Source organism: Amblyomma americanum, chromosome 4 (genome assembly GCF_052857255.1).
Source record: "Amblyomma americanum isolate KBUSLIRL-KWMA chromosome 4, ASM5285725v1, whole genome shotgun sequence".
NCBI lineage: Eukaryota > Metazoa > Arthropoda > Arachnida > Ixodida > Ixodidae > Amblyomma > Amblyomma americanum.
In genome coordinates this window covers 27376363-27388569 of record NC_135500.1, presented here as the reverse complement: position 1 = coordinate 27388569, position 12207 = coordinate 27376363, and the positions used below count along the sequence as shown (strand labels likewise).

Below are 12207 nucleotides of genomic sequence, written 5' to 3'. Positions count from 1 at the left end.
ATGGAACAAACTGAACCATAATTTTTTGCTGAGCACGGAGAAATTCAACTTGGTGATCCATGTTTACGATACGTTATATGTCATTCGAAAGCAAATGCACATAATGAAACATTTTGTCAGCACGCAAGATGTTGCTAAACTGGGCATGTTCAAGGAATTGCACGCTCATGCGCAATTCCTTGATGTGATATCTTAATAGAAACTGAATTTTTAATTTTGTAGCTGTTTGCTAAATTCCTTCCATCTCATCAAAATAGTGAAGTTTTGGCATTTCTGAAACTGAGTGTGCACCTTTCATTGCTTCAGTATTCCAGAACTTGTCAATTGTAGGAGAAACTAAATTTTGGGCTATGCATTCCAGGTGAGTAGTGACCTTTGAGTGCAATAGCTTCTAACTGGACATTATAAGGACAATTTGAAGTTTGCCTGCATTGATAGATTACTGTGTTCTAATGAAGAAACAAATTTTTTTATGAAATGAAGCTTTTATAAATGAAAAAGGGGAAAAGAAATGAATCAAATACAGGTGGTACCACAGCTGGTCACTTTTGTGAAACTGCTGTGTCAAAACAGTTAATCATGCACTGACCACTAAGGCTGGAATAAACCACTGTTCACTCCCAGATGATGATCACCAAGTTTTGTGATTGATGTTATGAGTCGGAATTGATAAGCTTAAAAACTTATAAAACTACTCTGCTATAAATGCATTCTTTTTGGCTAGATAAACATCAGCATAGCATGAATGAGCCACGTAATCAATGTTTATTTAGCATAAAATTTGAATGGGGTTGTCGTCAGTGTCTCAGCAACTACAGAACTTTTCCGGGCGAAAGAGCTATCCTTATTGAAAAGACAGTTTATGTCCAATCATGCCAAAATGATCTCAGACTCAAGTGCTTAATCCTTGATTTGTGGGAGGAAAGTGAGCCATGCTGGTGCTGTAGATTAGTTTACTATTTCTGTTATCAGGAAGAAGGGAAGTCAGGGAGCTAAAATATGGACAGGTTCTATCACTTTACCTGGATATTTTTCAAAAGGGAACAGAAATCTGGTAATCTGCACAGGGAAGAACCAAGCAGTCAGATAGAACAGGCACTTTGTGTCTGGTCCTTGAAAAGCTAAAAATGCTTGTGAGCATTAACCTGTGTTATATTCTGTGCGTGCAAAAATTTCATTTCAAACATGAAGGGCGAAAGTTCAAAACGGAAAGGTCCTGAACTGTTGTATGTTACATGTGTGTGGCATAGTAAGACAATTACTCAGTAATCAAACGAACTCATTTCGCAGATGTTAGAATTTAACTTTTGGCCCACATGGCAGATTGGTAATAGGTTTGCCAGAGGGTTTTTGCAATTTCGATTTGTGTGCTGTAGAGTCAAAAGCCCTTAGTCACTGAACAGCTGAGATTTTAGGTGCAACTGCAAGTGCTGTTATCTGAGCAACGCAATACCCTTCCGCCTATCTTCTGTTGCAGATGGGGTACTTGCAATGCCTACACTTCATTCAGGTAAACATGTGGACTACCACCATCTCAACTCAGGTGAATGTGACAGACTCATATCTTGCCCAAAACGCAGTGCTGTAAATATTCAAAGCAAGACCAAAGTACCTTTTTCAAATTTTCTGAGACATCCACTTTAAGTGTGAAGTCATAACAACTGCAATATGAAGTCGTTAGACACACTCTGGGTGTCATAAGGCACCGAATGAGCTCCAACAAAATTTTTGCAGCAGCTCAATACAGTACAGGTTAGATAGAAAGATAGATAAGTTTTATTTTCCATCAACGATGGGGGAAGAAGTGGCTAAAAGCTGCAACCGCGGCTTTACTGGTCCTCGCCCACCTACATAAAAACAATATGTGACACTAGAGAGCAATAACATACAAGAGAGAGCATCATAGACACAGCATTTAACATGGGAACGTGCAGTTTGAATAGTGGCTTATAAGTACGAACAAAATGTGAAGCTCATTAAACATGAAAAACTCAAAATTGTTTACATGGTAATGCACGTACAATGGAGAGAGGGAGATATAGTATGAAAAAAAATCAGTCAGTAGTGGGGATTAAGGTATCAAAATTTTCTAAACCATGGAAAGTGTTGAAACAGCATACATCTCTTGCGCATTTAAAATTACCGTGCAGTCGTATTCAAACACAGTGTGCAAATGAGGAGTGTGTTAATACATTCTAAGCACATACAGCACTCACCCTCCCCCGTCCCAAGAACAAAAAGAAAAGAACAATGCCAAAATGTGATGTCATTTCATGAATTGTAGAGTGCTATATCCAGTAGCATATGATACGGGTATTATTGAAGAAAAAATTTCTTAAGCTGCCTAGTATTCAACTGTAAAATGTCGGTATTATTAGATAAATAGGAACTTAAAAGGGTGGGAATGCAGTGGTTTAGTGTTTGTGTCGCGTAGTTTGTTCTGCAGAAATCAACTTTCCAGATTTCGGGTTTACGTGTGAAATGACCTGACGAAATTTTAGCAGTTAATTTCCCTAAATTTGTGAGGATGTTAAAGTTTTGCTTCCTTTCTCTGATTAGTGCCAGACATAGATTGTAATTGTACATAACTTTCACATGTAATAGCCCAAGGTTTTGAAACAATGGCTGTACATTGGAGGCATATTGAATACATGTAATAATTCTAACCGCCTTTCTCTGTAATCTACTGAGTTTCTCCATATTGGTCACTGTGTTTGTACCCCACACGAGTATGCAATAACTTAATTAAGACAGAAAAAGTGAGTTACATAAGAGTGTCATAATATTCTTGGGTAGGAAATACTTGTTTCGGTACAGAATGCCAACTACTGATGAAAGTTTTGATGATATGTAGTCAGTGTGCCGGTCCCAGGACATTTTTTCCGTAAAAAAGACACCTAGAATTTTAAATTCACACACAATTGCAACCTCCGAACCATAATCTTAAGTTTTAACTCTGACGAAACCATCCTTGTTTTCGCGAAAAACAATTGCTTTTGTTTTGGAATCGTTTATTATTAAACCATTCTGCTTTGTCCATTCACCTACTTTGATAATACAGAGTTTCCAATGCTAAAGAGTTCTGTACAATTTTGCGAAACACAAAAAATGCTGGTGTCATCGGCGTAGATAACAAACTTAGCTTGCGAGTCCACATTGACAATGTTGTTTAAGTAGATATTGAATAAAAATGGCCCTAAAATACTTCCCTGCGGAACCCCCGAGTGTGTACAAGTTAAATCTGAAGAGTACTCGTTAATCTGAACATATTGGGCGCGATGTGAAAGGTATGATTTAATTTGCTCTAACGGTAATCCACGAACACCATAGTTTTTTTAATTTTACAAGAAGAAGATTGCGGTTCAGATAACCAAAAGCCTTTGTAAAATCTAGAAATATACGTAGTACATATTTCTTACTATCTATATTTGTTAAAATGTATTCTTTTTGGAACAGCAAAGCAAGTTGTGTAGATCTGAATTTTTTAAAACAATACTGGGCATCGGTTATACTGTTTGCTTTTCCAAAAAAATGATTCAAAGCGCACAAGCATAAGTTTTTGATAACCCTTTGAAAAAACAGGAAGAATCGATACTGGGCGATCGTTATTAAGATTATTATGGTCACCTTTCTTATAGATAGCCCTTACTTTTGCTGTTTGCATGCTCTTGGGAAAAACTCCAGATGGGTTATGCACAAAAAAAAAGAACTTAATCTTAAGTTGCGCATGGCCAAGGATTTCTTTTTTCGTGTCCACCTGCGCGATCTGTTAAGAACTAACCCCCGAAAATTTTGGTCATCCATCTTACCACGTGACACTTCATCCACTTCGTTCAGATTAGATAATGACGTCATCAGTGAGCCTGCTGTAATATCTGATGCTTTCAACAAATATTTTAACTCGGTGTTCGTTCCGGATAACAACGTCATTCCGCCATTCACTAATATAATTTCTTCTCCAGCAATGAGTGATGCTGTCATAAGCACTGATGGCATCCTAAATCTTGTATTAAACCTCGACGTTAAGAAATGTACCGGCCCAGATGGAATACATAATGCGTTCCTGGTTCGTTACTCCATGTGGTCTTCGAAATATCTGACCATCATATTCAACAAGTCCTTATCATCCGCTACAGTTCCTTCTTCTTGGAAATTAGCCAAAGTGCTCCCTCTTTTCAAATCTGGTGATAGACAGTGCTTGTCGAACTACAGACCGATTTCATTGACATCACAGTCATGCAAAATGTTGGAACACATCATTCATAAACACAACATGCTTTTTCTTGAATCCAATAATTTGCTATCTAACTTTCAGCATGGGTTTAGGCGCGGTTTTATTACGGTAACACAATTAACAGAATTTGCTCATGATATATTACATAACCTCGATGTCGGTAACCAAGTTGATGCCATTTTTATAGACTTCTCGAAAGCATTCGATACTGTTCTAGATTCCAAGCTTCTTGCTAAACTAAATGCTATACTAAACAATCCTCACTTGGTTGATTGGATTTCTAGCTTTCTCTCATCTCGTTCCCAGTTCGTATCCTATAATTCTTCTAATTCTACTGCTGTTGATGTAACGTCAGGTGTGCCTCAAGGCTCCGTCCTTGGACCACTACTCTTTTTAATATATATAAATGACTTGCCGCATAACATTTCTTCTAACATTCGTCTTTACGCTGATGGCTGCGTTTTATACGAAGTAATTAATGGCCTAATGATCATCGTCACCTCCAAGAGTCATTTGCTATGTTTTGTAGTTGGTGTAGTACCTGGCAAATGAGAATTAATTTCGACAAAACCGTCCTCATGTCTTTTTGTAACAAATCTTCCGTTTCCCATTTTAGTTACTCTTTCAATGGCCGTGTGGTGGATAGGGTCTCGCAGTACAAATATCTTGGTGTCATATTCACGCATAACATGTCTTGGTCTAAACACATTGATTACGTATGTAATAAAGCACTAAAAAAACTAGGTTATCTACGACGCACGCTACCCAATTCACCAAAAGACACAAAGCTACTGTTGTATAAATCTCTAATCCGCCCTGTTCTTGATTACGCAGCTGTAGTGTGGAACCCGTACAAGCAATTCGAAATTAACATGTTAGAAGCAGTCCAGAAGAAAGCTGTGCGTTTCATATGTCATCGTTATGATCGCGATTTCTCACCCTCTTCTACACTTCTCTCATTGAATTTAACCATGCTGTCTGTCCGTCGCCACACTGAATCATTAAAATTCTTACATTGTGTCGTCAATTCTTCAGTAAGGCTGTCAGCTAACCACTACATTAACTTTGCACCATTATCATCTACAAGAAGTCATCACGAGCTTAATTTGATACCGTATTTTGCGCATGCTAATTTGTTCAAATTCAGTGTTTTTCCTCGTTCAATAGAAGCCTGGAATTCTCTACCCGGGTCCATTCGTTCTTGTCCATTTCAATACTTTGTAACTGCCGTTGAAGACGCATAATAGCTGTGTATTCTTACGACCTTTCTTGTTTGATATTTCATTTGTGATTTTAACTTTTTGTAGTGCTCACTTTGTACATTTTGCTGCATTTTGTTTCCTTGCATTTTTGCGTTTTCCCACTCCTGCCATAGCGCATATAATTGCGCTGCAGTATGTATAAATAAATAAATAAATAAATAAATAAATAAATAAATAAAATTAAATATGTGTGTTAGGACAGCTGCTGTAACATCGGGAACATATTTTACCGGCTTAATTTACACGTCGTTGACATCACAGCTGGCGGAATTTTTTAACTGCATAATTGTTAAATACACACTTCACTGTCGGTAACAGCACTGAGGAAAACACTATAGGGGTTTTCATTACTGAGCGGGTTTGCATGATTAGATAATGTTGGTACCGAGAAATTTGCGGAGTGTTCATCAAAAGCATCCGCCAGAGCGGAACGAGATACTAGCTGATCATTTATTTTCAGCTCACTTATTGGGTCAGACGTAGATAAACGGCTCAAAACCTCATTTAGTTTCCGCCAAGTAGACTTGCAATCACGCTTGACCGTGCTGAAAAAATTTTCAAGATAGTCACTTTTAGCTTTCCTGATTTCCTTATTAAGGCTGCTTCTATATTTCTTAAATTCCTTCAGCTTAGTCATTTCTCGAGTCTTAATAAACTTGTGAAACATGTCGTTCTTGACTATACTAATTTTGGCCAGTAGATAATCATTTATCCAAGGTTTCCTGATTTTTCTAGACACGCTAATAGTTCGGAAAGAAAAATGTTTTCTGTAAAGATTAGTAAATTTATCAGGGAATAAGCAGAATTAGATATTAGGGTCTTCTGATTCTTGTTCATCTGACCAGTCTGTTTTCTTTATATCATAACGAAATTGGTCTAACTGGGATGGCAAAATTGGCTGGTAGGTAACTGCGATTTACTGGTTTTTCTTTATCTAAAGGTTTCACACAGACAAAAATAGGAAGGTGATCACTAAGATCGCATGCAAGGACTCCCGATTTAACTTTATTGGCTGCATATCTGGTTAGCAATTGGTCAAGCAATGTTGACGAACTGGACGTAACACGTGTGGGAAGATATATGGTATTGGTAATGTTTTGTGATTCAAGCAACAGCTTAAATTCATTAACAGGACCTGAGGTTGTACTAAGCGTATTTACATTAAAATCGCCTCTGCAAATAAGCCCAAGACAGCACTCATAAATGTATGTGAAAAGAGACTCAAGAAAATTAAAGAAAATTGATAAATTTCCTTCAGGGGGTCTGCACAGCACTACAAGCACCAACTTGTTCCAACGTAAAGATAACACCTAGAAATCTGTTGCTGATTTCCTGAAAGCTGGGAGGAATTCATATTTTACATCTTTCTTTATCAGCATAGCAACACCACCTCCTCTACCGTTGCTTCGACTAAGATTACATGTCTGATATCCCGGCATACTAAGTGCATCATTATCATCGTGATACCATGTTTCACTCAACATGAGTACACTGAACTGGGTCTTAATGTTGCAGAAGAACTTGCTTTGGGGCTAGTTGGTTCATGATTGAAGTTCTGAAAGGCGCAAAAGACACACACACAGGAAAAAAGGGGGATGACACAAAGAGCGCCTACTCAGTTGGTAGTAGGCGCTCTTTGTGTCATCTCCCTTTTTTCCTGTGTGTGTGTCTTTTGCGCCTTTCAGAACATCAGTCTTAATCTTATTTAACAGAACCTCTAGCGAAGTGCTTTTATTCCGAGCAGATTGCATATTAGCGTGAAATGCATTGAAGGAAGACTGAAAGTAGCCGCCAGCATAGTTGTCAAAATCATTTGGAGATACATAGTGTTGTCTGTCTATGACATTGTTTGGGGAAACAATGAAAAACAATCAAATAAGCTAATTAGGACTGCTGGTCGCAATCCTATCCAGTTCGTTCATTGCTTGGATTCGCCATGCACGCTCTCTGTCCCTGCACCGAACAAAAATCCTAGCATTCCTGTGCCACACATATTGAAAGTCATGTTCTTTAGCCAATTTCTTTACTTCAAAAACTAAGTCCCTAGAGTGCTTTGTTAAATTTTCTTGAATGTACACTTGCGATGGAAGGGTACTTAGGCCATGCCTCTTCTCGAACCATTCTTCACACATATCTTGTCGGGCAAAGCGAAGGATAATGCCAGGGATTTTGCCGGGCTTGGAAGGAAGGCGATGAATGGCGACAACTTCATGTTGGGCTAATTCTGGAACAGCTATCGTCTTAGCGAGAGCATTGACTTTACCAAGCAAATCTTCCTTTTCAGTTTGTGCAATTCCGTGAAACTCCAAGTCTCCAAGTTCAGTTTACGGTTCCTCCATTCAAGGTCATTTAATTGTTCCTGCATAGTTTGAACTTCAGTTATTTCCCGTTGCTCAAGCCTTTGTACCTTGGTCTTAATTTCCTTTATTTCTGTCTCATGATGTGCAATGTCAGCAAGAATCTTGTTCTATTTATCAGACATCAGCTGCACAGCTTGCTCAATGTTTTCAATGGTGTCCTTCAGGCTGAGAAGCGTTGCAAGTTTTCATGTATATCTACAAGAACAAGGCCAATCTGAGGCATTTCATCTGCCGATTTCTCTAGCACAGCAACCTCCGAAGCACTAAGTTTCTTCGGTCCACTTCGTGATCGTCCTGCTCAGCATGTCTGGTATCACCATGACTTTTTTGTTGTTTCCCCCATGGAATTGAACTGGCTTTCACGAACACGAGAGCATTTCCCTAAGTGATATGCATAATTGCAGTCACTACACATCAAGTAAGAATCATCCATGTCTACTTCTGTTGTACATATCAAGCATATCATTTCCTCACCCATGCCTACAACACAGTTTCCGGCATCAACAGGGAACACACGAAGTAAAACTTGCCAAAATGGCAAACGAAAAATGACACTGACCTGCAAAAAGTAAAAACAACGTTTAGACAGAGCTGCCAACGTGTTCCCTGTAGCTGCCAGAAAGGTCGTGTTGTAACATTTTTTCTGCAGTTTTTGCTCCCCGGAACAGTTACGTTGCATGCGAAGTGGCTGAAGGATGTTCTATTTTCCAACTGAACATTCCTTTACTTGGGCCCCAGGTTTCCTATTTCGGTCAAATTTCCCGTGCAACAGTTTGTAATTCTTGTGGGTATTTCTCGCATTACTTTCTAATTTGTCATTAACCCTTGCTGTTTTCTGGGATGGATTGATGAAGGTTAAAGTGCAGGAATTTGCCATGTACTACTATTTCTGCGTTCCAGTTTTCTTTCTCGTTCCTCGCCTTGCATTCTACTTTGAGAGGTGACCCATGAGAAAAGTTCACCTTCATCACAGAAGGCTGTTTGTCCAGTGCATATAGGGACCCCCCATTTCCCCCTGGCAGTACGCAGCGGTCATGTTTCGATTGAGGCCAAATGCAAGATGCTCATGTACTCGGCGATGTCTGTGCACTAAAGAACCCCAGGTGGTCGAAATTACCTGGAGCCCTCCACAACATTGTTCCTTACAACTCGAGTCACTTTGGGACGTTGAAGCCCTCAAAATAAACAAACAGAATGGAATAGATTTTAATTTATTTTTCTGCAGGAATCCAAGTGGCTGTGTTGAGGTGGATGGTAATGAGTAATTATTCCTCGATTGAAGAACGGGCTAAACGAAAGTTGTTGAGAGCTTGATTTTATGCTTTCTTTGATCAGATTGTATTTCTTAATAGCAGCAATGGAAATAAACATGTGAGGGGTCCCTGTGCAGTCATTTGACTTAAGGGCCATTGTCTGTGCACTTTACATGTTCATTTCATGCTGTGACCAATCAGTCCTGATTTCTAAAAAAAATAAAGGCGACTAACCCGAACTTATACCTTGCCTGCATAATTCAGGCTAGCAGAAGGCCAAACCCCACCCTGCTAAAATCCCAACTACGGGATTGCAGTGTCAATAAATAAAATAATAAAATAAATAATAACAAAGAAAGCAGTGATGCGAATGGTGTTGGGGGGTGGGGGGGTGGTTAGGAGCAGTAGATGGGAGGACATTGGCACTAAGGGTAAAGGTTGCTACAGTCGCATTGCTAGGCTATGCTGTGACAGTCAATGGCTCAGACCACAGAATCAACTTCAACAAAACCAGCATCCTCGGAACCGAAAGAAATTGTCAAAACAGGCTCTTGCTCGAATCTTGGCAGATTCAAAGAACCCCGAACAACATCAACCGCACAAAGGGGAACCTCGCCCCAGTATATGCACAGGGACATTGCTCTGTAGCTCTAAGAAGAAAAGTCGCCATTGACCCTCACTGCACAGCCCGGCAATGTGACTAATAGCCTTAACAATTAGTGCAAACATCCTTCCCCAGGCCCCCTCCGCCAGCACCTTTCGCATCACCGCTTTCCTTCTTTCTGCCTTCTGCTCCACTCCATGCATACTTAAAAGATGCTAGCCACCACCCCCGTCACCCCTGAAGGAGCAGAGGTTGCTTTGAAACTTTCGGTTTAAATTAAGTTTTTGGTTGAAGATGTGTCAGCTTATTATAGGTTGTCAGACCCAACCAGACAGGCAATTCTGTTGAAATGTTTAGTTTTCAGTATCATTTTAACTGTTTGTCACTATGACACTCATGTGACACTCATGTGTCATGTCATTGCATATTGCATTAACAGCTTGCAACAGTGATGTAGAATCTACCCCACAAGACACTGTGAGCCACAATGCTGCCCTTGACTGTGCCGGCTCCAGCTCTTGGAATCTGGATTCAGGTAAACTGACAGCTGAATGGAATTTTTAATGTATGCCTTAGAACACTGTGGGAGTATGGACTGTTTTTGGGCTTCTGTGCTGACTTGCAGCATTTCTTGAAATACTGATTCTATGCAAAGAAAATATGTTTACTCAGAGTCTCGAGAACCGTTTCCTATATAAATATCAGTTGCATAGGATCTCCATTTATGTTGCAAGAGTTTTTCAATATCATGCGGGGCTAGTGATGAATGAGAAAACATTCTGGTTTTGTACATAATGAAAAAAATATTAGGCTTATTTTTAAAGGCTTTGCACTGTGTGCCCGAGTGGGCCAGGCTGAAACTAAAATGAAACCATGAATGCAAAACGATGTTACACTAATTAGAAAAATAATTAAAACCCCTTTGTATTTTCAAAGTCATGAAAGCACACTGAAGTGTGCAAGAATTAGAAAGGAAACCTTGTTAGTCACTGCCTTTCCATAGTTGGGTTATATGTGAATAGAGAAATAATATTAAATTGAGGTATTACGGTAAAAAATAATGAGTACATTGAGTACAATAGTGTGTGTGCCATGGACCTAGTTGCCAGTCCTTGTTGGATGGCCTTCTAAAATTGCACAGCATTGTAAGGAAGCTATTGCAAGCTGCTGGGGAGGTTGTGTGCAAAAGGGAGCAGTACAGTAGTATATGGCAGATGCATCTGCTGCCTGAAGTAGGGGATAGAGCCCTGAAAATTGATTTTGTGACAAACCACTTTATTTGATGTTTTAGAAAAATACTGCAGGTATAATGTGGCAGCTGGCACTGCAGTAATGTTATGATATTGAGGTCACCCCATGTATCCTTGGTAGGCTTCAAGGTTCCACGTGCACAGCATTAAATGTGCTGCTTCTCAACACGCATGCTACAGTGTCTCATATTTTCACACATCCCTGCAGCTCCTCACCACCACGCAGGTGAACATGCTCCAGATGGCATTCCCATTATCAGGACTCGCACTCCGATGGGAGCCTCTGGCTTTCTCTCTTCGCAGCATGCACTTGGAGTTGGAGGTCAGTGCAGTGGATGGAATAATGTTGTTTTATTTTTTGTAGGAATATTTGTGATTATTAGTCATTGTTACATTGGACTCTCGTTAATGTAAACTTGTTTAATTCAAACTGATGCTTTATACCTGTCAACAGCAAGTGTTTAAAAGTTCTTGATTATTTAGAACTCTGCAGAACTGGCAAAATGTGTTTCAATATCAAGAGTGAACTGCGTAAGGTTTTTTTTTTCTGGCTTGCAACATTTCTTAAACGTACCTACCAAAGCATGATTGTCTGCCCAGTGGGCCTGATGATGGCATATGTCTTGATGAATGCTACAGATGATCAGAAAATAATCTTGGTTTGCTGTTGACATTCTTGTGTAATTTGGAATAAGCTAATGAAGTGAAATCTCTTCTCATGGCATCTTCTGATACTACCATCACACGAAACATATTGCACTCAATGGGAATCAGCCAATGCCACATGGCAACTACCAGTGTCTGCTGACATACACTCAATGGGAATACACCAAGATAATGGCCATTGAAGGCAGCCTTGCACTCGCTATGCTTAAAAAACAAGAAAAAGCTCGGTGATGTGAACTCAAAGGAGCGGAAAATGGTTCTAATCAGTATGCACTAGAATGTGTTCTCATCATGCCCTACCACATGAGTGGAACCCAAAGTAGCCACACCTGGGCTCGTTATTGCCAACTGGGCACTGTTACAGTCAAATGCATGGGACCACAATATTATTTCGACAGTAATATTAGGTGGTGATGACGACATGCAGTGCATAGCGCAAGAGTGTGTTGCAATTTAACACGAGGCCTGATCGGCTGCAGTAATGCCATAGCACTCTTATGCACAGGCCAGCGAAACTGACCTGTTCGCGCTGCCACGGGTTCGAAACCCAGTTGTGGCAATATTATCTTACTTATGTA

The 12207-nt window shown here is 39.7% G+C and overlaps 1 long non-coding RNA gene across 1 annotated transcript; it reads left to right on the top strand.

Moving 5' to 3' along the window:
• The first annotated feature begins 305 nt into the window (after window positions 1-305).
• LOC144130054 (uncharacterized) lies at window positions 306-11187 on the top strand. Its single transcript, XR_013313947.1, has 4 exons — window positions 306-361; window positions 1478-1543; window positions 10153-10248; window positions 11172-11187. It is a non-coding gene; the product is annotated as an uncharacterized LOC144130054 (long non-coding RNA).
• The last annotated feature ends 1020 nt before the right edge of the window (window positions 11188-12207 follow it).